At 45.1% G+C, this 24,519-nt stretch overlaps 1 pseudogene; it reads right to left on the bottom strand.

The window, feature by feature from the left end:
- The window catches only part of LOC127925754 (copine-4-like), a 109,530-nt pseudogene that overhangs the window by 76,252 nt on the left and 8,759 nt on the right, over window positions 1-24,519 (bottom strand).

Raw genomic sequence — 24,519 nt, 5'->3', positions numbered from 1 at the left:
ATAAAATATGATTTACACTATTAAGAATGCCTTGATGCCTTTGTTAAAATAGGTTATTTTCCATGCATAAGCAAACAGGCAATGTGCTTCAGCAACAAAACAATATGTATGTTCATCTCAAACAGACACATGAATGCATATCTATTTGTTAAGTTCAGATGCTACTCTACACCAAACCCAGAAAGTGTCATAAATAACTCCCGTATCTGAATGAAAGTTTGTCTGGTCACTTTTGAATTTAGATTAGGTGGTGGGCTTCTCAAATCAAATCAAATCCAATTGTATTGGTCACAGACACCTGATTAGAAGATGTTATTGAGGGTGTAGCGAAAATGCTTGTGCTTCTAGCTCCGATAGTGCAGTAATATATAACAAGTAATATATAACAAATTACACAACATATACCCAATACACACACATGGAATGAATTAAGACTATATACATACAGACGAGCGATGTCAGAGAGGAACGGACTAAGATCCAGTAGAATAGTATAGAAAACAGTATATACAAATGAGATGAATAATGCAAGTTAAAATGTAACCATTATTAAGTGAATGAGATGCCGTAGAATAGTATAGAATACAGTATCTACAAATGAGATGAATAATGCCAGATATGTAAACATTATTAGTGTTCCATTCCTTAAAGTGGCCAGTGATTTCTAGTCTATAACTATAGGCAGCAGCCTCTAATGTGCTAGTGATGGCTGTTTAACAGTCTGATGGCCTTGAGATAGAAGCTGTTTTTCAGTCTCTCGGTCTCCGCTTTGATGCACCTGTACTGACCTCGCCTTCTGGATGATAACGGGGTGAACAGGCAGTGGCTCGGGTGGTTGATGTCATTGATGATCTTTTTGGCCTTCCTGTGACATCGGGTGCCGTAGGTGTCCTGGAGGGAGGGTAGTTTGCCCCCGGTGATGCGTTGGGCAGACCGCACCACCCTCTGGAGAGCCTTGCGGTTGCGGGCGGTGCAGTTGCCATACCAAGCGTTGATACAGCCCAACTGGATGCTGTCAATTGTGCATCTGTAAAGGTTTGTGAGGGTTTTAGGTGACAAGACACATTTCTTTAGCCTCCTGAGGTTGAAGAGGCGCTGCTGTGCCTTCTTCACGATGCTGTCTGTGTGGGTGGTCCATTTCAGTTTGTCAGTGATGTGTACGTCAAGGAACTTGAAGCTTTCCACATTCTCCACTGCTGTCCCGTCGATGTAGATAGGGGGTGCACCCTCTGTTGTTTCCTGAAGTCCATGATCATCTCCTTTGTTTTGTTGATGTTGAGTGAGAGGTTGTTTTCCAGGCACCACACTCCCATAGTCCACACCTCCTCCCTGTACTGTCTCATCATTGTTGGTAATTAAGCCTACTAGTGTTGTGTTGTCTACAAACTTGATGATTGAGTTGGATGCGTGCTTGGCCATGCAGTCATGGGTGAACAGGGAGTACAGGAGGGGGCTGAGCACGCACTCCACCCTTGTTGAGGATCAGCGGAGTGGAGGTGATGTTTCCTACCCTCACCACCTGGGGGCGGCCCGTCAGGAAGTTCAGGACCCAGTTGCACAGGACGGGTTTCAGACCAGGGCCTCAAGCTTAAGGACAAGCTTGGAGGGTACTATGGTGTTGGATGCTGAGCTGTAGTCAATAAACAGCATTCTTACATAGGTATTCCTCTTGTCCAGATTGGATAGGGCAGTGTGCAGAGTGATGGCGATTGCATCGTCTGTGGATCTATTGGGGCAGTAAGCAAATTGAAGTAGGTCTAGGGTGGTAGGTAAGGTAGAGGTGAAATTATCCTTGACTAGTCTCTCAAAGCAATTCTTGATGACAGAGTTGAGTGCTATGGGGTGATAGTCATTAAGTTTAGTTACCTTTGCTGTGCTTTAGACACAGACAGACAGACAGACAGACAGACAGACAGACAGACAGACAGACAGACAGCTAGACAGAGAGAGGGGAGCTAGGTGACAGACAGGGGGCCTTACCATGATGAAGGACTTGCTCACTGTGCTGCCCTGTTTGAGCAGTGGTTTGGTGAGCTTCCTTTGGGACACAATCTGTTTGGAGAGAGATAAGAGGTGAGACTCCCCTGACTCAGTGCCTCACATCAACAACACAGCAACTCAGGAGAACCAGAGGGGGGAAACTGGGACGAGGGAATCGCCGGCAGTCAAAAAGAAAGAAAGAAAAAAATGAAGAGTTTTGCACAAATGTCTGAAGGAAAAGAGAGTGTGGTTGTATAGGGTGAGGTTGGGGAGTTCTGACGAGACGTTTTGCCGTAAACACATGCTGGAAAGATGCCATAAAATAATTGGATGCTGTGAGGCTTTCCACATTATGCAATTAAGATGCAATGTGAGAGTCTTTGTAAAGGTTCAAAGCCCTCTCAGTAAATTCTCAATGCTGGAATTTTTGCATGGTACAGTAGGTCTATTGGATGATTTTGAGAATAAAATATGAAGTAAAACTGTAGAAATACAGTAAAACCCCTTGGCGAATCCTATTCACAATATAAGATGTTTCTAAATGATGCCTCTTATTTGCATTGAGATGTACCCACAGTCCCACCGTCTCCCTGTAGACACAACAGAGTGGAACAAAATGAACAGCTCATCCATGTGAACATCTCCCAGGAGTTAGAGGAAAAGACAGACAGAGAGAGAGAGAGAGAGAGAGAGAGAGAGAGAGAGAGAGAGAGAGAGAGAGAGAGAGAGAGAGAGAGAGAGAGAGAGGGGGAGAGAGGGAGGCAGAGAGTGGTACTTTGAAACTTGGATCAAACTCAAAATAAATACTGGAGTTCATAACACATGAAATTAGTTTCTGGAGAATTCCTCAGTACAACTAGATGAAGATAGCAGGACCTATGAACCATGTGTCAGCAGTGGTGGGAAGAATCATTTACTGTTGGCATAGACACACAATAATACCAGAGAGTACCGGACGCCAACTGTTTCAGCCGACAGCTGCATGTCGCAAAACACTCTTAATGAAAGTCTGGAGGATTATTTCATTACGTGCCTTATACGCTATTTGCACGTGGCATGTCATTTTACTGGAGACTGACTGTATGCAAACATTACATTGTATCACTACTGGTTGGAGCGAGCGGTCGCATTCGCACTTCGCTCTGCAGGTTGTATAACTTTTTCATTACATTTCATTATAGTACAACGGTTGATTTGTCTAATCTTAGCAATTCTTCTTAGCTAGCTACATAGCCGTCCTTGTATCAGAGATAATTGCATAATTATCGTATTTCGTCGCCCTAACGTAGCCTTCACTGCTATTCGCCCAGGAGCTAGCAACGCTAGCTAACGCACACAGATTAGCATCACTGTAGTGCTATTCACTCAACTGTACGACTTGATTAGTTTACTGTTAGCTAGCTACATAATCTTAGCCATTCTTCTTAGCTAGCTACATAGCCGTCCTTGTATCAGAGATAATTGCATTAATTATCGTATTTCGTATTTCGTCGCCCTAACGTAGCCTTCACTGCTATTCGCCCAGGAGCTAGCAACGCTAGCTAACGCACACAGATTAGCATCACTGTAGTGCTATTCACTCAACTGTACGACTTGATTAGTTCAGTGTTAGCTAGCTACATAGCTGTCTTTGTTTCAAGATAATTGTGTAGTTTAGTGTGTGTAGCCTTGGAGTGATTATCTTAATTCACTGAGGTTCGCTAGCCAGCTATTTGTCGTCCTTAACGTAGGAGACTCTGCTAGCTAGCCAACAGCTAACAGCTAACAGCTAGCCAACGTCACCACACGTTTACTGATTCGAATTCAATCACCGGTCAGGGAGTATCACATTTTTCATTTCATTACAGTACAACGGTTTGATTTGTTTGATCGTAGCTAGCTACATAGCTAGCTACATAGCCGTCTTTGTTTCAAAGATAATTGTGTAGTCTAGACCGATTTCCTAGGTTAGCTAGCCAGCTATTGTCGTTCTTTAACTCAACGTAACGTAAACAACACTGCTAGCTAGCCAGCTAGCCCCCGAACAGCAGCACTGTAGAAATTATTACACTCAACGGAACGACTTGATTAGTGTAGTGTCAACAACGCAGCTACTGCCAGCTAGCCTACTTTAGCAGTACTGTATCATTTTAATCATTTTAGTCAATAGATTCTTGCTACGTAAGCTTAACTTTCTGAACATTCGAGACGTGTAGTCCGCTTGTCATTCCAATTTCCTTGCATTAGCGTAGCCTTTTCTGTAGCCTGTCAACTATGTGTCTGTCTATCCCTGTTCTCTCCTCTCTGCACAGACCATACAAACGCTCCACACCGCGTGGCCGCGACCACCCTAACCTGGTGGTCCCAGCGCGCGTACGACCCACGTGGAGTTCCAGGTCTCTGGTAGCCTCTGGAACTGCCAATCTGCGGCCAACAAGGCAGAGTTCATCTCAGCCTATGCCTCCCTCCAGTCCCTTGACTTCTTGGCACTGACGGAAACATGGATCACCACAGATAACACTGCTACTCCTACTGCTCTCTCCTCGTCCGCCCACGTGTTCTCGCACACCCCGAGAGCTTCTGGTCAGCGGGGTGGTGGCACCGGGATCCTCATCTCTCCCAAGTGGTCTTTCTCTTTCTCCCCTTACCCATCTGTCTATTGCCTCCTTTGAATTCCATGCTGTCACAGTTACCAGCCCTTTCAAGCTTAACATCCTTATCATTTATCGCCCTCCAGGTTCCTCGGAGAGTTCATCAATGAGCTTGATGCCTTGATAAGCTCCTTTCCTGAGGACGGCTCACCTCTCACAGTTCTGGGCGACTTTAACCTCCCCACGTCTACCTTTGACTCATTCCTCTCTGCCTCCTTCTTTCCACTCCTCTCCTCTTTTGACCTCACCCTCTCACCTTCCCCCCTACTCACAAGGCAGGCAATACGCTTGACCTCATCTTTACTAGATGCTGTTCTTCCACTAACCTCATTGCAACTCCTCCAAGTCTCCGACCACTACCTTGTATCCTTTTCCCTCTCGCTCTCATCCAACACTTCCCACACTGCCCCTACTCGGATGGTATCGCGCCGTCCCAACCTTCGCTCTCTCTCCCCCGCTACTCTCTCCTCTTCCATCCTATCTTCTCTTCCCTCTGCTCAAACTTTCTCCAACCTATCTCCTGATTCTGCCTCCTCAACCCTCCTCTCCTCCCTTACTGCATCCTTTGACTCCCTATGTCCCCTATCCTCCAGGCCGGCTCGGTCCTCCCCTCCCGCTCCGTGGCTCGACGACTCATTGCGAGCTCACAGAACAGGGCTCCGGGCAGCCGAGCGGAAATGGAGGAAAACTCGCCTCCCTGCGGACCTGGCATCCTTTCACTCCCTCCTCTCTACATTTTCCTCCTCTGTCTCTGCTGCTAAAGCCACTTTCTACCACTCTAAATTCCAAGCATCTGCCTCTAACCCTAGGAAGCTCTTTGCCACCTTCTCCTCCCTCCTGAATCCTCCCCCCCCTCCCTCCTCCCTCTCTGCAGATGACTTCGTCAACCATTTTGAAAAGAAGGTCGATGACATCCGATCCTCGTTTGCTAAGTCAAACGACACTGCTGGTTCTGCCCACACTGCCCTACCCTATGCTCTGACCTCTTTCTCCCCTCTCTCTCCAGATGAAATCTCGCGTCTTGTGACGGCCGGCCGCCCAACAACCTGCCCGCTTGACCCTATCCCCTCCTCTCTTCTCCAGACCATTTCCGGAGACCTTCTCCCTTACCTCACCTCGCTCATCAACTCATCCCTGACCGCTGGCTACGTCCCTCCCGTCTTCAAGAGAGCGAGAGTTGCACCCCTTCTGAAAAAACCTACACTCGATCCCTCCGATGTCAACAACTACAGACCAGTATCCCTTCTCTCTTTTCTCTCCAAAACTCTTGAGCGTGCCGTCCTTGGCCAGCTCTACCGCTATCTCTCTCAGAATGACCTTCTTGATCCAAATCAGTCAGGTTTCAAGACTAGTCATTCAACTGAGACTGCTCTTCTCTGTATCACGGAGGCGCTCCGCACTGCTAAAGCTAACTCTCTCTCCTCTGCTCTCATCCTTCTAGACCTATCGGCTGCCTTCGATACTGTGAACCATCAGATCCTCCTCTCCACCCTCTCCGAGTTGGGCATCTCCGGCGCGGCCCACGCTTGGATTGCGTCCTACCTGACAGGTCGCTCCTACCAGGTGGCGTGGCGAGAATCTGTCTCCTCACCACGCGCTCTCACCACTGGTGTCCCCAGGGCTCTGTTCTAGGCCCTCTCTTATTCTCGCTATACACCAAGTCACTTGGCTCTGTCATAACCTCACATGGTCTCTCCTATCATTGCTATGCAGACGACACACAATTAATCTTCTCCTTTCCCCCTTCTGATGACCAGGTGGCGAATCGCATCTCTGCATGTCTGGCAGACATATCAGTGTGGATGACGGATCACCACCTCAAGCTGAACCTCAGCAAGACGGAGCTCCTCTTCCTCCCGGGGAAGGACTGCCCGTTCCATGATCTCGCCATCACGGTTGACAACTCCATTGTGTCCTCCTCCCAGAGCGCTAAGAACCTTGGCGTGATCCTGGACAACACCCTGACGTTCTCAACTAACATCAAGGCGGTGTCCCGTTCCTGTAGGTTCATGCTCTACAACATCCGCAGAGTACGACCCTGCCTCACACAGGAAGCGGCGCAGGTCCTAATCCAGGCACTTGTCATCTCCCGTCTTGATTACTGCAACTCGCTGTTGGCTGGGCTCCTGCCTGTGCCATTAAACCCCTACAACTCATCCAGAACGCCGCAGCCCGTCTGGTGTTCAACCTTCCCAAGTTCTCTCACGTCACCCCGCTCCTCCGCTCTCTCCACTGGCTTCCAGTTGAAGCTCGCATCCGCTACAAGACCATGGTGCTCGCCTACGGAGCTGTGAGGGGAACGGCACCTCAGTACCTCCAGGCTCTGATCAGGCCCTACACCCAAACAAGGACACTGCGTTCATCCACCTCTGGCCTGCTCGCCTCCCTACCACTGAGGAAGTACAGTTCCCGCTCAGCCCAGTCAAAACTGTTCGCTGCTCTGGCCCCCAATGGTGGAACAAACTCCTCACGACGCCAGGACAGCGGAGTCAATCACCACCTTCCGGAGACACCTGAAACCCCACCTCTTCAAGGAATACCTAGGATAGGGTAAGTAAGGGTAAGTAATCCTTCTCACCCCCTTCTCACCCCCAACAAGATTTAGATGCAAGTGGCTGTTCCACTGGTTGTCATAAGGTGTATGCCGCTCTGGATAAGAGCGTCTGCTAAATGACTTAAATGTAATGTAAAATGTAAATTACAGAGAGAGAGCTCCTTTTTGCCGGTGAAAAGGGTTGATATAAAAACACGCTACACTGCCCGACCAACTGCCACTAAACCACTTAACTTGCTTGTTTTTTTACGTTACAGGAAATGACCCGTGCAGAGAGGGAGGGTGAGAGGTAGGTGTTGTCTTTCTTGAGTAAACAGTCTCACTGGGTCTACTAAAAAGCCTCTGCTAACTGCTTTTAATGGTCTCTAAGTTCAGCTCGGTCCAGCATTAGCACTTAGCTTTGTGTCAGAGATAGCGTGTCGGAGTTAGTGTGGCGTTGCCGTGAGAACACACCTGTCCCAGTGTGCACTCCATGGCCCCCAGAAAGTCAGCCTCCTTGATGCCGTTGTGATTGCTGCTGATGTCATAGAGCTCGTAACGTAGCCGCTGTACTTCCTCAAAGTAGAAGTCCACGGTGAAGACTTTAGAAAAGGTGGGGCTTATAGAGCTACGGATCACCTCTGTCCTGTCAACCTGCAGAGAGAGAGAGAGAGAGAGAGAGAGAGAGAGAGAGAGAGAGAGAGAGAGAGAGAGAGAGAGAGAGAGAGAGAGAGAGAGAGAGAGAGAGAGAGAGAGAGAGAGGGAGAGGGAGAGGGAGAGGGAGAGGGAGAGGGAGAGAGGGAGGGAGGCCCCAGTGGGTTTATTCCATTGGAGGACCATCATCCTCATTGAATTTCAGAAATAAATAAAATAGTGAAACATCTAAAAAGTTATCACTTTAAGATAAAACTAAACTAAATATTTAATTAAAATACCAAATAATTAATTAAAATACACTGTTTGCAATGAAGGTCTACAGTAGCCTCAACAGCACTCTGTAGGGTAGCACCATGGTGTAGACGGAGGACAGCTTGCTTCCCCTCCTCTGTATACATTTACTCCAAAACAAAACCTACGGACCCGGAATTCTTACTGGTTGGTAGGTGATCAAATACTTATGTCATGCAATAAAATGCAAATGAATTACTTAAAAAGCATACAATGTGATTTTCTGAATTTTGTTTTAGATTCCGTCTCTCACAGTTGAAGTGTACCTATGATAAAAATTACAGACATCTACAGTGCCTTGCGAAAGTATTCGGCCCCTTGAACTTTGCGACCTTTTGCCACATTTCAGGCTTCAAACATAAAGATATAAAACTGTATTTTTTGTGAAGAATCAACAACAAGTGGGACACAATCATGAAGTGGAATGACATTTATTGGATATTTCAAACTTTTTTAACAAATCAAAACTGAAAAATTGGGCGTGCAAAATTATTCAGCCCCTTTACTTTCAGTGCAGCAAACTCTCTCCAGAAGTTCAGTGAGGATCTCTGAATGATCCAATGTTGACCTAAATGACTAATGATGATAAATACAATCCACCTGTGTGTAATCAAGTCTCCGTATAAATGCACCTGCACTGTGATAGTCTCAGAGGTCCGTTAAAAGCGCAGAGAGCATCATGAAGAACAAGGAACACACCAGGCAGGTCCGAGATACTGTTTTGAAGAAGTTTAAAGCCGGATTTGGATACAAAAAGATTTCCCAAGCTTTAAACATCCCAAGGAGCACTGTGCAAGCGATACTATTGAAATGGAAGGAGTATCAGACCACTGCAAATCTACCAAGACCTGGCCGTCCCTCTAAACTTTCAGCTCATACAAGGAGAAGACTGATCAGAGATGCAGCCAAGAGGCCCATGATCACTCTGGATGAACTGCAGATATCTACAGCTGAGGTGGGAGACTCTGTCCATAGGACAACAATCAGTCGTATATTGCACAAATCTGACCTTGATGGAAGAGTGGCAAGAAGAAAGCCATTTCTTAAAGATATCCATAAAAAGTGTTGTTTAAAGTTTGCCACAAGCCACCTGGGAGACACACCAAACATGTGGAAGAAGGTGCTCTGGTCAGATGAAACCAAAATTGAACTTTTTGGCAACAATGCAAAACGTTATGTTTGGCGTAAAAGCAACACAGCTCATCACCCTGAACACACCATCCCCACTGTCAAACATGGTGGTGGCAGCATCATGGTTTGGGCCTGCTTTTCTTCAGCAGGGACAGGGAAGATGGTTAAAATTGATGGGAAGATGGATGGAGCCAAATACAGGACCATTCTGAAAGAAAACCTGATGGAGTCTGCAAAAGACCTGAGACTGGGACGGAGATTTGTCTTCCAACAAGACAATGAATGGTTCAAAAATAAACATATCCAGGTGTTAGAATGGCCAAGTCAAAGCCCAGACCTGAATCCAATCGAGAATCTGTGGAAAGAACTGAAAACTGCTGTTCACAAATGCCCTCCATCCAACCTCACTGAGCTCGAGCTGTTTTGCAAGGAGGAATGGGAAAAAATTTCAGTCTCTCGATGTGCAAAACTGATAGAGACATACACCAAGCGACTTACAGCTGTAATCGCAGCAAAAGGTGGCGCTACAAAGTATTAACTTATGGGGGCTGAATAATTTTGCACGCACAATTTTTCAGTTTTTGATTTGTTAAAAAAGTTTGAAATATCCAATAAATGTCGTTCCACTTCATGATTGTGTCCCACTTGTTGTCGATTCTTCACAAAAAAAAACACAGTTTTATATCTTTATGTTTGAAGCCTGAAATGTGGCAAAAGGTCGCAAAGTTCAAGGGGGCCGAATACTTTCGCAAGGCACTGTACATGCTTTGTAAGTAGGAAAACCTGCAAAATCGGCAGTGAATCAAATACTTGTTCTCCCCACTGTATATCTATCCTGCCCTGCCTTTCTAAAAATCTTTGAAAGTCAAGTTAATAAACAGATCACCAACCATTTCGAATCCCACCGTACCTTCTCCACTATTCAATCTGGTTTCCGAGCTGGTCATGGGTGCACCTCAGCTACGCTCAAGGTACTAAACGATATCATAACCGCCATCGATAAAAGACAGTACTGTGCAGCCTTCTTCATCGAAGTTTGTGAGAGCTTTTGGTGACAAGCCAAATTTCTTCAGCCTCCTGAGGTTGAAGAGGCGATGCTGCGCCTTCTTCACGATGCTGTCGGTGTGGGTGGACCAATTCAGTTTGTCTGTGATGTGTACGCCGAGGAACATAAAATGTACTACCCTCTCCACTACTGTCCCATCGATATGGATAGGGGGGTGCTCCCTCTGCTGTTTCCTGAAAGCCACAATCATCTCCTTTGTTTTGTTGACGTTGAGTGTGAGGTTATTTTCCTGACACCACAATCCGAGGGCCCTCACCTCCTCCCTGTAGGCTGTCTCGTCATGGTTGGTAATCAAGCCTACCACTGTAGTGTCGTCCGCAAACTTGATGATTGAGTTGGATGCGTGCATGGCCACGCAGTCGTGGCCGAACAGGGAGTACAGCAGAGGGCTCAGAATGTACCCTTGTGGGGCCCCAGTGTTGAGGATCAGCGGGTGGAGATTTTGTTACCTACCCTCACCACCTGGGGGCGGACCGTCAGGAAGTCCAGTACCCAGTTGCACAGGGCGGGGTCGAGACCCAGGGTCTCGAGCTTGATGACGAGTTTGGAGGGTACTATGGTGTTAAATGCAGAGCTGTAGTCGATGAACAGCATTCTCACAAAGGTATTCCTCTTGTCTAGATGGGTCGTGGTCAGCTTTTCCGAAAGGAGGGCGGGGGAGGGCCTTATATGCGTTGCGGAAGTTAGAATAGCAATGATCCAAGGTTTTACCAGACCTGGTTACGCAATCGACATGCTGATACAATTTAGGGAGTCTTGTTTTCAGATTAGCCTTGTTAAAATCCCCAGCTACAATGAATGCAGCCTCAGGATATGTGGTTTCCAGTTTGCAAAGAGTCAAATAAAGTTTGTTCAGAGCCATCGATGTGTCTGCTTAGGGGGGAATATATACGGCTGTGATTATAATCGAAGAGAGCAAGAAAGAGAGAGAGAGAGTAAACTATATTTCATATTTATTTTAACGTTCACTTTCACATACCTAGCAAATGCAGCTAGCTAGGTTAACCTACTCAAACACCCGGCTCAAACAGAGAGGGATGCTATGTTAGCTAGCTGGCTATGCTATCCAATACTGGAACTCTTGCAAGTCAAGGTAAGCTTTTTAGGTTTAATTAATTTATTTCCACCGGGGTTTGCTGGTGTAACTGCTAAACTGCTTGCTACACTGTACAGCATGATTGTAGCATGCGTTCGTTTTCTACTAGCTATGTTGACTTGACATTAGCTAAATAGGTGATAACGATGTAGGCTGTGTGTAGCAGTTATGATATGAAGGTTTAGCTTGGAATGTTTTTTTTGCCTAGTCACAGAAAGCTCATGTGTTGTGCACTGAAGTCCACAAGCAAAGGGAAATGTGAGAGAAGGAGAGAGCGTAGATGTGAGAAGGAATTATCCAACGATCAAAATGATCATGCTGTTTGTATATGGGGCAGCAGGTAGCCTAGTTTGTCAGAGTGTTGGACTAGTAACCGAGAGGTTGCAAGATCAAATCCCAGAGCTGACAAGGTAAAAAAAATCTGTTGTTCTTCCCCGAACAAGGCAGTTAACCCACTGTTCCTAGGCTGTCATTGAAAATAAGAAGTTGTTCTTAACTGACTTGCCTAGTTAAATAAAGGTCAAATAAATAAATATGGGAGTGAAATGTGTTTGTGTAACAGTTGTTAAAGTACTATGTGAATTTCACCAGGTTCATATATTAATGTGTTGATTTGTTATTATGCATCCTGGGAGAAGGGGAGTGTGAACTTATGTTTTGTGCTCGTGCTCAGATCATTTTGATGCACTAAGAGAGGTAGGCACGCTTTTTCTGTCTTCAGAAAAGTTAGATTCTTTGAAGTACAAAGTCATACACACAGTGTTTTGTTCATGAATAATGATGTATATTTAGAGGTTACTCATAAGTGGATGGTATTGTTAAGATGCACTTGTAATTGTACTTTTTAGGATGATATCAACATTGTGAATTCAACATGTGGTTAATAGCTAGCTCAGGTATTAGCAGGCTATTGTATGTGTGAACGATGGCCAGCTCCTTGAATGATCCCAGTCCCTCCTATTGTGCATCTGTTGTAGAAAGAGGCCACGATTCTCAGAACAGATGTGCTCTACAAATGTTTTATTTCCTTTTGGATGCAGATGCAGGATGCAGAGAGTGAGTTCTGCTTAATTAAAACTACCTGATCTCCAAAGTCCACGTCTATAGTGTCAATCAACCAACACAACGGTTCTGCACCGGTTACATTTGCGTCCGATCAGTGGTATATTAATTCTGTTGAAAAAATATATTAAACGGAACAAAATGGGGATAAACATACTTGAATCTGTCCAAAGGAAACTGTTGTTTGCAACTGTTGGACTAATTACAACACCCTAGATCAGCTAGATGAAGGCAAGAGTGTGCAAGGAGGTACTCTGTTGGGGATAGGGCTGTCTACTGCCCCCACTGGAGTAATTGCGTGCCCATAAACATATTTTTTTTTTGTCACAAGTTGCTAATATATGCAAATAAAAAATATTATTGAATAGAAAACACTCTAAAGCTTCTAAAACCGTTTAAATTATGTCTGTATGTAAAGCAGAACTCTCAGGGCAGTCGTTCTCCCAAACTCTCTCTTGTCATCAGAAAAGTTGGCCCAACTTTGACGTCATCTCCCCCACCCTTCCCAAGCACTTACAGGTCTGGGAACAGTCTCTTTGTCTTCAGCGCGATGTCTGCTTTCAATGGGGCTTCTCATTGTGAGAATCGCCCACTCACAAGAGTTTTGGCGGGCCGAAACCTTTCGGTCACGCGAAAAAACAGGTCACTCTCATGCGCGCTCTGCTCCGGTCTTTTTTCCAAGATCGATTATACAATGCATGCGTTTCTGTTTGTCCTCACGATTGCTGTACACCTTTATAACATGTTAAAGCTTGATTATGAACTTAGTTTGACAAGTTTAGTCGACATATAATATGTAAGTTCGACGTTTTGGTGCGCATCCACTTGACTTTTGGCTGCATTTCAACCGAAATGTGTCGTGTTTGAGAACCGAAAGACACAGACTGCAAAACTAAAGGCTGTTTTTGGTAAGTATAGGTCTTCTGATGGAAGAACAGCAAAGGTAAGGGAATATTTATGTGGTAAATTTGGGTTTCTGTGGACTCCAAGATAGAGGAGCCATAATGCTACTTTTGAGCGCCGACTCATAGTATAGCCTAGTGAACGAAACCTGTAACGTTAAAAATAAATGTAACACAGCGATTGCATTCAGAAGAAGTGTATCTAACTATATATATGTAGAACATGCATATTTAGTCAAAGTTTATGATGTGTATTCCTTGTTAGCTGACGTTATCTGCCGGAGCTATCGTCATTTCTCAGGACATTTGAGTAGCATTTTTTGAACGATGCATCATTGTAAACAGAGATTTATGGATATATATAGCATATTATTGAAAAAAACATAAATGTACTGTGTAACATGTTATATTACTGTCATCTGATGAAGATTTCAAAAGGTTAGTGCATTATTTTTGTTTTAATCCTGCGTTTTTCAACTTGGCTATGCAAATTAGCTGTGTCTTCGGTGGTGGTTTGACATAAATATGTGCTATGTTTTCGCCGTAAAACATTTTAGAAATCTGACTTGCTGGGTAGATAAACAAGGTGTTTATCTTTCATTTGAGCCATTGGACTTGTTAATGTGTGGAGGTTAAATATTTTTAGGAATATTTTTGCGTTCCATGCGCCACCTTCCAGCTGAACGTGGGGGGTGTTCCCAAATTGGAACCCTAGTCCCCTTCTGGTTATTAATGTGTCTCTGTCTGTCATCCAATTACTCAAATGTCTTGCAACCTTTGCACTTGAAAACTTCAATTCATAGGCTAGGTTGTAGCAACCTCACGATGAGTATGGGGATAATTGGAGCATTATGTAGTAGCCTAAACCCTATCGCTGTTACATTGAGCTGGGTGAATGGAATGTGAATGACAGGCAGCAGGTAGCCAAGTGGTTACAGGGTTGGACTTGTAACTGAAAGGTTGCAAGATCAAATCCCAGAGCTGACAAGGTAAACAATCTGCTATTCTGCCTGAACAAGGCATTTACCCACTGTTCCTTGGCTGTCATTGAAAATAAGAATTTGTTATTTACTGACTTGCTTAGTTAAAATAAAATCCAATATGCGACAATAGAAATAAGGCCATGCTAATAAAAATATATATTGTCCTCCCTCATCTTAAATGGCACCGGCTGCCACTGGTATATTCTGATAGTGTTAGTCTGAGGGGAGAAGGACACAATGCAGAAATAATGATATCTATTGTAGTGTTGCATTTTTTTGGGTTCAGCAATTTAGCTTCAGGCAGGCTTTAATTGGCTGCTGAGAGGTCTTTCTTGGCAGTGCCATCTGGCTGTTAAGTAGAAGTATTGAGATCTAGTGCCAGACTAACAGACCTAACAGGCAGTAAGACAGAGAACAATAGAAGGACCTAAGAGACAGTAAGATGGAGAACAATAGAAGGATCTAACAGGCAGGAAGACAGAGAACAATAGAAGGATCTAACAGGCAGTAAGACAGAGAACAATAGAAGGATCTAACAGAAAGTAAGAAAGGGGACAATAGAAGGATCTAACAGGCAGTAAGACAGAGAACAATAGAAGGACCTAACAGACAGTAAGAAAGAAGACAATAGAAGGACTTAACAGGCAGTCAGACAGAGAACAATAGAAGGACCTAACAGGCAGTAAGACAGAGAACAATAGAAGGATCTAACAGGCAGTAAGACAGAGAACAATAGAAGGACCTAACAGACAGTAAGACGGAGAACAATAGAAGGATCTAACAGGCAGTAAGAAAGAGGACAATAGAAGGACCTAACAGGCAGTAAGACAGAGAACAATAGAAGGATCTAACAGGCAGTAAGACAGAGAACAATAGAAGGACCTAACAGGCAGTAAGACAGAGAACAATAGAAGGATCTAACAGACAGTAAGACGGAGAACAATAGAAGGATCTAACAGACAGTAAGACAGAGAACAAAAGAAGGATCTAACAGGCAGGAAGACAGAGAACAATAGAAGGATCTAACAGGCAGTAAGACAGAGAACAATAGAAGGATCTAACAGAAAGTAAGACAGAGAACAATAGAAGGATCTAACAGGCAGTAAGACAGAGGGCAATAGAAGGATCTAACAGGCAGTAAGACAGAGAACAATAGAAGGATCTAACAGAAAGTAAGAAAGAGGACAATAGAAGGATCTAACAGGCAGTCAGACAGAGAACAATAGAAGGACCTAACAGGCAGTCAGACAGAGAACAATAGAAGGATCTAACAGGCAGTAAGACAGAGAACAATAGAAGGACCTAACAGACAGTAAGACGGAGAACAATAGAAGGATCTAACAGGCAGTAAGAAAGAGGACAATAGAAGGACCTAACAGGCAGTAAGACAGAGAACAATAGAAGGATCTAACAGGCAGTAAGACAGAGAACAATAGAAGGATCTAACAGGCAGTAAGACAGAGAACAATAGAAGGACCTAACAGGCAGTAAGACAGAGAACAATAGAAGGACCTAACAGGCAGTAAGACAGAGAACAATAGAAGGATCTAACAGGCAGTAAGACAGAGAACAATAGAAGGATCTAACAGACAGTAAGACAGAGAACAATAGAAGGACCTAACAGAAAGTAAGAAAGAGGACAATAGAAGGATCTAACAGACAGTAAGACAGAGAACAAAAGAAGGATCTAACAGGCAGTAAGACAGAGAACAATAGAATAATCTAACAGGCAGTAAGACAGAGAACAATAGAAGGATCTAACAGGCAGTAAGACAGAGGACAATAGAATGATCTAACAGGCAGTAAGACAGAGAACAATAGAATGACCTAACAGGCAGTAAGACAGAGAACAATAGAAGGACCTAACAGAAAGTAAGAAAGAGGACAATAGAAGGATCTAACAGACAGTAAGACAGAGAACAAAAGAAGGATCTAACAGGCAGTAAGACAGAGAACAATAGAATAATCTAACAGGCAGTAAGACAGAGAACAATAGAAGGATCTAACAGACAGTAAGACAGAGGACAATAGAAGGACCTAACAGGCAGTAAGACAGAGAACAATAGAAGGATCTAACAGGCAGTAAGACAGAGAACAATAGAAGGATCTAACAGGCAGTAAGACAGAGGACAACAGAAGGACCTAACAGGCAGTAAGACAGAGAACAATAGAATAATCTAACAGGCAGTAAGACAGAGGACAATCGAATGATCTAACAGGCAGTAAGACAGAGAACAATAGAAGGATCTAACAGGCAGTAAGACAGAGAACAATAGAAGGATCTATAGTAGAAGAACAGACAGAGAGCAATAGAAGGATCTATAGTAGAAGAACAGACAGAGAACAATAGAAGCATCTATAGTAAAAGAACAGACAGAGAGCAATAGAAGGATCTATAGTAGAAAAACAGACAGAGAACAATAGAAGGATCTATAGTAGAAGAACAGACAGAGAGCAATAGAATGATCTATATTAGAAGAACAAACAGAGAACAATAGAAGGATCTATAGTAGAAGAACAGACAGAGAACAATAGAAGGATCTATAGTAGAAGAACAGACAGAGAGCAAGCTGCTACTCAGGGAGAAATGCACTTGAATTGAATCAACCCCATTTGTCTGTTCTGTGAAACCCCCAGACAAGGAATCCCTCTGGTACTGCTCAGTTTACATTGATCTGGGTTCATGTGTCCAAAATGGTAGCTGTGTTGGTATCAGTCTGTTTCTGGGTGTCAGACTGAACTGAAGTCAGCATTTTACTGGATTCATGATGGCCATTTCATAGAATGTGTCACTCAATTGTGTTTCCCTTTCAGTTGTATATCATAAGGGATCAATGCTGTGTTCGTACTATAAATGATATCTGCCAACATTGGGTCCCCTGCTCTGTTTTCAAGATTCATTGTGTTATGTCTCAAATCATGTGGTCCCTGATGGTGGAATACAATGGCAACACCAAATAGTCGTCTGTCATTTATCTGCTTTGTCCTGTGCCCTTTTCATGTGCCAGCTTGTGTCAGAGTACAGGTAGCCTCTTGTAATAGCCATGTGTCTCATATAGAGGGGAATCTAGAGGTCTGGCATGTGGCACAAGGCTAGAGTAAAGGCCTCTCTGTCTCAGCCTCTTGTAATAGCCATGTGTCTCCTATAGAGGGGAATCTAGAGGTCTGGCATGTGGCACAAGGCTCGAGTAAAGGCCTCTCTGTGTCAGCCTCTTGTAATAGCCATGTGTCTCCTATAGAGGGGAATCTAGAGGTCTGGCATGTGGCACAAGGCTCGAGTAAAGGCCTCTCTGTGTCAGCCTCTTGTAATAGCCATGTGTCTCCTATAGAGGGAATCTAGAGGTCTGGCATGTGGCACAAGGCTCGAGTAAAGGCCTCTCTGTGTCAGCCTCTTGTAATAGCCATGTGTCTCCTATAGAGGGGAATCTAGAGGTCTGGCATGTGGCACAAGGCTAGAGTAAAGGCCTCTCTGTGTCAGCCTCTTGTAATAGCCATGTGTCTCCTATAGAGGGGAATCTAGAGGTCTGGCATGTGGCACAAGGCTAGAGTAAAGGCCTCTCTGTGTCAGCCTCTTGTAATAGCCATGTGTCTCCTATAGAGGGGAATCTAGAGGTCTGGCATGTGGCACAAGGCTCGAGTAAAGGACTCTCTGTGTCAGCCTCTTGTAATAGCCATGTGTCTCCTATAGAGGGGAATCTAGAGGTCTGGCATGTGGCACAAGGCTCGAGTAAAGGCCTCTCTGTGTCAGCCTCTTGTAATAGCCATGTGTCTCCTATAGAGGGGAATCTAGAGGTCTGGCATGTGGCACAAGGCTCGAGTAAAGGACTCTCTGTGTCAGCCTCTTGTAATAGCCATGTGTCTCCTATAGAGGGGAATCTAGAGGTCTGGCATGTGGCACAAGGCTCGAGTAAAGGCCTCTCTGTGTCAGCCTCTTGTAATAGCCATGTGTCTCCTATAGAGGGGAATCTAGAGGTCTGGCATGTGGCACAAGGCTCGAGTAAAGGCCTCTCTGTGTCAGCCTCTTGTAATAGCCATGTGTCTCCTATAGAGGGGAATCTAGAGGTCTGGCATGTGGCACAAGGCTCAGTAAAGGCCTCTCTGTGTCAGCCTCTTGTAATAGCCATGTGTCTCCTATAGAGGGAATCTAGAGGTCTGGCATGTGGCACAAGGCTCAGTAAAGGCCTCTCTGTGTCAGCCTCTTGTAATAGCCATGTGTCTCCTATAGAGGGGAATCTAGAGGTCTGGCATGTGGCACAAGGCTAGAGTAAAGGCCTCTCTGTGTCAGCCTCTTGTAATAGCCATGTGTCTCCTATAGAGGGGAATCTAGAGGTCTGGCATGTGGCACAAGGCTCGAGTAAAGGCCTCTCTGTGTCAGCCTCTTGTAATAGCCATGTGTCTCCTATAGAGGGGAATCTAGAGGTCTGGCATGTGGCACAAGGCTCGAGTAAAGGCCTCTCTGTGTCAGCCTCTTGTAATAGCCATGTGTCTCCTATAGAGGGGAATCTAGAGGTCTGGCATGTGGCACAAGGCTCGAGTAAAGGACTCTCTGTGTCAGCCTCTTGTAATAGCCATGTGTCTCCTATAGAGGGGAATCTAGAGGTCTGGCATGTGGCACAAGGCTAGAGTAAAGGCCTCTCTGTGTCAGCCTCTTGTAATAGCCATGTGTCTCCTATAGAGGGGAATCTAGAGGTCTGGCATGTGGCACAAGGCTCGAGTAAAGGCCTCTCTGTGTCAGCCTCTTGTAATAGCCATGTGTCTCCTATAGAGGGGAATCTAGAGGTCTGGCATGTGGCACAAGGCTCGAGTAAAGGACTCTCTGTGTCAGCCTCTTGTAATAGCCATGTGTCTCCTATAGAGGGAATCTAGAGGTCTGGCATGTGGCACAAGGCTAGAGTAAAGGCCTCTCTGTGTCAGCCTCTTGTAATAGCCATGTGTCTCCTATAGAGGGAATCTAGAGGTCTGGCATGTGGCACAAGGCTCGAGTAAAGGCCTCTCTGTGTCAGCCTCTTGTAATAGCCATGTGTCTCCTATAGAGGGGAATCTAGAGGTCTGGCATGTGGCACAAGGCTCGAGTAAAGGCCTCTCTGTGTTCTAGATCCTCCACAGTGAATCCCTTTGATCCAATGTACCACGTATTAGACATCAGACCACACCTGTCCAACTGCACTGACTTTGAAAGCAAACCATAGATTTAACAAAGGGAAAATTGTAATGTACCTAATTGAACAAAATAAACACATTTTCTAAAGGGGCCACTTTTGCACTCCATCTCTCCCTGAGAGCAGGCTCTCTCTCTCTCACTGGCTGGTGAAAAGGTTGTGAAAACATCACCAGCCCATTTAGTAGCTCCAGACAGATGTTCCCTGGTCACCATAGCAACATCTGCCTTATTCTCAAGCTCTGGCACCTACCCAGAATGCAACATTGCACAGAAAGAGTAGGAAGACATGAGCAGATCCCCTCCTGACTCCACAGTGCCAGGATGAACACCTGTTATCAGAACTTCATCCAACATACTGATGGGGAGATCTAGTGAGTCTGTTGAACATCTGGTTGATCACAGTGCACCTTCTTTCAGATTCTGATCAGGTGTTTGGTTAAGTTAATGGTGCTCAGTTTATAAGGCCGTTGCATTCATATTCTCCATGGCTGAGTCACAGAGGAGGGAACGAACCTTGGAGCAACAGGTCCATTATGCAGGTCAGGAAGAAGATACAAGAGAGACCAATAGGACAAAGCCTCTGAGTTGAAAGCCAGTAGAATAATGGAAAGTATATGAACATAGCATGAAAAATATTGCAATCCTATCTTCTTACTTACACTCTAAACCAAAGGAGAGGAGAGGAGATTGAACATGATTAGATAACAGAGGAAAAGATGGAGAGGAGAGAGGAAGAGAGGAGGAGAGATGATACACCCTCTAGACCAAAGGAGAGGAGAGGAGATTGAACATGATTAGATAACAGAGGAAAAGGTGGAGAGGAGAGAGGAAGAGAGGAGGAGAGATGATACACCCTCTAGACCAAAGGAGAGGAGAGGAGATTGAGCATGATTAGATAACAGAGGAAAAGATGGAGGAGAGAGGAAGAGAGGAGGAGAGATGATACTCCCTCTAGACCAAAGGAGAGGAGAGGAGATTGAACATGATTAGATAACAGAGGAAAAGGTGGAGAGGAGAGAGGAAGAGAGGAGGAGAGATGATACTCCCTCTAGACCAAAGGAGAGGAGAGGAGATTGAGCATGATTAGATAACAGAGGAAAAGATGGAGGAGAGAGGAAGAGAGGAGGAGAGATGATACACCCTCTAGACCAAAGGAGAGGAGAGGAGATTGAACATGATTAGATAACAGAGGAAAAGGTGGAGAGGAGAGAGGAGAGTGTAAGTGATGAGAGGAGAGATGAGAGGAAGAGAGGAGGAGAGATGATACACCCTCTAGACCAAAGGAGAGGAGAGGAGATTGAGCATGATTAGATAACAGAGGAAAAGATGAAGAGGAGAGAGGAAGAGAGGAGAGAGGAAGTGATGAGAGGAGAGATGAGAGGAAGAGAGGAGGAGAGATGATACACCCTCTAGACCAAAGGAGAGGAGAGGAGATTGAGCATGATTAGATAACAGAGGAAAAGATGAAGAGGAGAGAGGAAGAGAGGAGGAGAGATGAAACACCCTCTAGACCAAAGGAGAGGAGAGGAGATTGAACATGATTAGATAACAGAGGAAAAGGTGGAGAGGAGAGGAGAGAGTAAGTGATGAGAGGAGAGATGAGAGGAAGAGGGGAGGAGAGATGATACACCCTCTAGACCAAAGGAGAGGAGAGGAGATTGAGCATGATTATATAACAGAGGAAAAGATGGAGAGGAGAGAGGAAGAGAGGAGAGAGGAAGTGATGAGAGGAGGAAGAGAGGAGAGAGGAAGTGATGAGAGGAGAGATGAGAGGAAGAGAGGAGAGAGGAGGAGAGAGGAGTGAAGAGAGGAGAGGAGGAAGAGAGGAGAGGAGGAAGAGCGGAGAGAGGAGAGATGAGAGGAGACAGGAGAGAGGAGAGTGGAGAGAGGAGAGTGGAGAGAGGAGAGAGGAGACAGGAAGAGTGGAAAAGTAGAAAGTGTAGAAAGGAGAGGAGAAGAGAGAGGAAGAGAGGAAGAGAGGAAGAGAGAGGAGAGGAGAGGAGAGGAGAGGAGAGGAGAGGAGAGGAGAGGGGAAGAGTGGAGAGAGGAGAGAGGAGAGGAGAGAGGAAATGAGGATAAGAAGAGAGTTTGAGTGATGAGAAAGGAAGGGAGAGAGGAGAGAGGAGAGAGGAAGAGGTAGAGGAGAGAGATAAGAGAGGAGAGGAGAGATGAGAGGAGAGGAGGAGAGGAGAGGAGAGGAGAGGAGAGGAGAGGAGGAGCAGGGTCTCTAAGATGAAGAGATGGAGAGAGGAGGAGCAGGGTCTTTAAGTTGAAGAGAGAGGAGAGGAGAGGAGAGGAGAGGAGAGGAGAGGAGAGGAGAGGAGGAGAGGAGAGGGAGAGGAGAGGAGAGGAGAGGAGAGGAGGGTCTCTAAGATGAAGAGAGGGAGAGAGGAGAGGAGGAGCAGGGTGTCTTAGATGAAGAGAGGGAGAGATGAGAGGAGGAGCAGGGTCTCTAAGATGAAGAGAGGGAGAGATGAGAGGAGGAGCAGGGTGTCTAAGATGAAGAGAGGGAGAGAGGAGAGGAGAGGAGGAGATATGGGAAAAGAAAGGAGGGTCTACTTTGACAAGAGAAGTTATTCCACCACGCGTGTTAACACCAGATATTTGCATTTCTCAGACAAGCCTGTTAAAAGGCTGCTCTCTAAAAATACACTTTTTCCGGGTACTTCTGGTGCGGTGAAGCTTAATGACTCTACCGCGCTAACACTTCAGCCTCATTGTTGTGTTGCCATGGTGCCAACATTGATATGAGGAGGGAGAGAGACCTGATTTTACAGCAAGCACTTCAGAAGGCCCAAAAATGTCAAGCGACTGTCCCAGAGGAATCTCCCTGAAACCCAGCGGGACCAACCAGGCTCCAACGCTGTCTGGAACGGATGCAGAGGGAGGGTGAGAGCGAGAGGTGTGTATATATTTTTCTCTCACGTCTCTCATCTTTCTCTCCTTCTTCAACATAGGTCCGTGACCCACACAAAATAACCAACCAAGCCCATATTAGTATCCCACATTTCTCCTCAGTTCCTCCTCTTCACTTCTCCCATTGGTGGCCACTGGGTTTGATTTCATTCATATCACATAATATAATTCAATATTATTTCACATTCCCACCTCCACATTAGGCAGTCAGAGCGCAGGCTGCGGGTTAGAGGTAGTTTCCCTGAGGCTAATCAACGTTAGCCTTTTCTCATATGACTCTCGTGCAGAATGGAGGACCCACGGGGGCACACGGTGGAGCTGGGAAATGCCACCCTGCATACATTACCATTTCAACCTTCTCTGTGCTCCGCAGCTACAATAATTCTTCTCTTCATTAGTTTGTCATTTTAAAGGCTAATGTCATTGCTCATATGAACCACTACAGGTAACAGATGACCCTAGATAACTGACCATCATGAGATCAAAACAGTTAGTGATAGTCCCACCAACTAGTTTATAAACTAGGGCTTCTCAGAAACCTTCAGAAACATCTAAATTATTTCTTAAACCATTGAAACTGGAACCTGGAGGACAAATGTTCCCACTTTGGCTGTACTGCTTCATCAGGATGCCAATATCCTGTCTGTTCATCGCCACATTACAGACAGGGATGTCTGAATGGGTTCTGACACGCTCCTACATCAGATAGTGTAACTTAATGCTCCAGAGGTGATTACACTGCTCACAAATGATTAGGCTCTTTTCACCATCGCAATAACGCTTTTCTAGATGAGTGCAACTCGTGTGACGAAATGAAAGAGAGAGAGGCAGAAGCTACTGTTTGTTTGTTTGTGTGTGTGTGTGTGTGTGTGTGTGTGTGTGTGTGTGTGTGTGTGTGTGTGTGTGTGTGTGTGTGTGTGTGTGTGTGTGTGTGTGTGTGTGTGTGTGTGTGTGTGTGTGTGTGTGTGTGTGTAATAACTTCAACATTTCACCTCATCAATCATTTAGTTCCAAATCATTCTCGTTTTCGTCATGTTCTTCTTTCAGGTTCCCTTGTCTATGTGTACAGAAGAAGCAGAAATAACAACCAATCATGAAAGCATTTCTGAGCTTTAAATATGGCTTCCAAGCTGATACATTCACAGCAACACTGTTGCCAATTAATGGAGGAGCACGGAAGGGAAAGTCAGGACAAAGGATTCCACTACGGCATAGTTGGAACGTTGTCCTTTTTCAAATCTGTCTAAACATGGGCTCATATGCCTGTTGTAATGAGCATGTGTGTGTGTGTGTGTGTGTGTGCATTCGGACTGTGGCATTACTTGAGATAACAGATACTGCAGGCCCATTCAGCTCACTGGCTGACAGGCAATCTGCAGAGGAGTGTGAGTTCACTGTGGAGACAGACCCCTATATCAGACAACCACACACACAGACACACACAGACACACACACACACAAACCTTTTCCAATTGAAAGAAAAATAGACAGGGTTGTAAATAATATATCAAAGATCGAGGAAACCTTCAATTACTTTTTTGTTTAAAGTAAAGGCTACCTGACGGCCTTCCCATTCCTAATTCATACCGTACCTTACGCTTGGATAGCACACACACATTCTATTTTGATTGGAGGGGTGTAACAGCGAAGTCTTTCTCCTACAGAATGGATGGCTGCCCATGATATATTCCCTTGGGCCACAGACAAGGTAAGAAGCTGCTCGCAACAACTGTGAGTCGAGCACCACTCTCCAACTAAGTCGAGAAATCCCTCTTCATTAAAATCCCGAGGACATTTCGTTAAAGAGACTCAACTTCATTCCACAGGCACAGCATTAAAGTGTCATGAACATATCATTAGAATTAGTTCTATTTCTATGGTCATGAACAGGGCAGAGAACAGTGTTATGATGATGATACTTAACTACACAGGGCATAGTGTTGAAGTCGCCCAAAACAATAAAATGCCACCACATAATAGCCTGGTACATCTAGTAATGTTCAGTGGTATTCAAACCTGTGTGACGACCCCACTGCAATTTCCCCACGACCCCACTTTACAAACCACTATTAAGCCATAATGCCAGAGAGGCTGTGGTGCATACTGTCACG

This window comes from Oncorhynchus keta, unplaced genomic scaffold, assembly GCF_023373465.1.
Source record: "Oncorhynchus keta strain PuntledgeMale-10-30-2019 unplaced genomic scaffold, Oket_V2 Un_contig_6213_pilon_pilon, whole genome shotgun sequence".
Lineage (NCBI taxonomy): Eukaryota > Metazoa > Chordata > Actinopteri > Salmoniformes > Salmonidae > Oncorhynchus > Oncorhynchus keta.
Note: the sequence above shows the minus strand (reverse complement) of the source record. Positions and strands in the feature narration are given on the sequence as shown.